This window comes from Rosa chinensis, chromosome 6 (genome assembly GCF_002994745.2).
Source record: "Rosa chinensis cultivar Old Blush chromosome 6, RchiOBHm-V2, whole genome shotgun sequence".
Classification (NCBI taxonomy): domain Eukaryota; kingdom Viridiplantae; phylum Streptophyta; class Magnoliopsida; order Rosales; family Rosaceae; genus Rosa; species Rosa chinensis.
The window spans coordinates 10355961-10358516 of NC_037093.1; positions in this window are offsets into that span (position 1 = coordinate 10355961).

Consider the following 2556-nt stretch of genomic DNA (forward strand, 5'->3'; position numbering starts at 1 on the left):
TTCTTCTCTTCTCTTCTCTATCGTTCTTCCTACCCAGACCAAAACCTTCATATTCCTACCCAGATCTCTTCTCACCACGAGTAGCTCCTTCTCACCATGGATGAGTTTGATTTCAACAAGAAAATCAGAAGAGATTAACAAACAGACCAACACTCTCTCTCTTTCATCTTACCCAGACCAAAGGAACTCATTCATGAATCCTTCTTGTCTCTCTATTTACCCAATCACACAAAAAATCATATATCAGATCTTATTTTCTTTCTATATTTCTGGGTTTCTAAGCCTTTGCCCTGTTTCTAATGAAAGAAGATGGAAACAAAACGGCGAGAGGATAAATTTTTGTCTCAGTGATTTGAAGATGGTGGGTGGTATGTTACAGGTAGAAAATCTCAACATTTGATTATAAAAAGAAAGATTGATTAATGGGTAGTTGGGTGCCACTTGATTACAGAGAGAAAGAAAAGAAAGAAGATACTGAAAGAAACAGAAGAAGCAGAGATAGAGATAGAGATGAGGATGCCCGATCTGTTTGCAATTTTATTTTGATAAAAAAATTGATTCTACAAGCCAAAAAAAAAAAAATAGAATAGAATATATTAAAATAACAAACAATTTTGATATATTGGTTGGAGTAAGATTAGCATAAAAATGAAGGTTGCCATGTCACATGTCAAATTTGAATTTGACACAAGCCAAAAGAAATATCCATTGGAGATGCTCTAAGGTTCTTTTCCTTTTTCTTATTCCCTAAGCATAAACATTCATCCTCCCTCTCATCCACTTTCACGTTCCTTGCTCTTTCTCTATCTCTTCTCTTCTTTCACCTTTTCATGGCTTCGCAGTCACAGATAATAATCAAAGCAAAAAAAATATAGATCACCGAGATGATGTGAGGCTTACTGATCCAAATAGTCCTTAATCATCCAAATATAAGAATACTTGTTTAGAAAAGCTAAACAAAAGGGAAAAAGGATGGTTCATCTGATGTAGGAGAACGACGGCATTTTCCTCCTTAAGATGAGTTTTAGGGCTTCCAGATTTTTTTTTTTTTAAGAAGAATTTAGTTGTACTAGAACAAATTAATTTAGTTTTGCATATATTGAAAATTACTTGTCAATGATGTGGCATGTAAAGCTAATGATATTGCATATGCCACATCATTTGGTATTCTAATTTGGAAGGTCTACTCACCTAAGGGACAGCTTTTAAGCGACTAGTGAATCTGATGGCTAAAAATAAATACACAGTTTTAAGTTGTTATAATTTCTGCTTTTATATTTAATACATGTGGTTGAGATGCATTTGTCCTTCATAGTCCCTTAAAATTATCCCTTAGGTGAGCAAACCTGTCTAATTTGGTATAAAGTTTTGGTGTCTCTAGTATCATTCATATTTAACTAGTATAAGGAGGAATCAAAAAGTTTAATATTTGTTAACCAAAAACGAAAAAAGTTCAATATTTGGAAGAACGTAGCTTTTCTTGCAAACAAAAGACAGAAAAAGAAGGACTTTCTTCTCAGAGACGACCTTTTTTCTAACAACAGAGAGAAGGTCCTTGAAGGTAGACTGGAGCCTAAATTCTCAGGAGAAGGGAAAACCAGTTTGCTCTTCCTATAGTTGCAATGGTGTTAGCTACAAGTACTATTGTGGGCTTACTTCTTTCAACTAGCATCACGTCGTCTTTCTTGCAACCTGTCATTCAAAAACTTTACGAATTGAGTTTTAGCAAGTTAGGATGGATCCGAGAGAAGGGCAGCAAGCTCCGAAAATGGGAAAGAACATTGCTCAAAATTCAATCTCTGGTCGATCAGGTAGAAGACCAGCACTCTACCTCAACCTGTTGTCGACTTTTAATTGAAGACTTCAAGGGTGTTCTTCTTGGTTCAGATGATTTACTCAATAAGATTCATCTCCAGTTGCTGAATGATAGGGTCAATGACCCAGCAAACTTAGAACGGAGTATCAGGTTAGATGTAGATCGGAAGCTTGAAGACGTGGATAACTTGTTCAAAGAATTAGAGGCTTACTTCATCACAGAAATTACTAAGCAGCTGCCTCCTCAAATCCCTCATGGTAGTATTTCGTTCATCGATCCGTCGTTTGTGGTTGGATTGGAGAAATAAAAGGAAGAGATGATCAAGTTGTTGCTAGCTACTGATGACAAGAATACTATTGTGCAGGGCCGTTCCTATATGAAACGAGGCCTAAAGTGAATTTTGAAGAGGCATTTCTAATATAATTTGAGAGTATAATGTATAAAAAGATATTGAGGACGATTTCATTAACATTTTGTTCATTAAGTGTCGTTTGAAGATGCTTTGAGTCTTGCCTTACCTAAGAAAAAATTATGGATCTGCCACTGATTATACAAAAGCAATGGTGTATTAATCCACAAGAAAACATGTACAACATAGCAACACAAGAAAATAGCATGGTGCGTCCCTTCTCATGGTTGCCTTCCATCACGCCCAAAACGGCTCTATAGTCGCCTGATCATGACAATTTTCTTTTTATCAAGATTTGAGAATTTATTGAATAATCAATAATGATCCATTA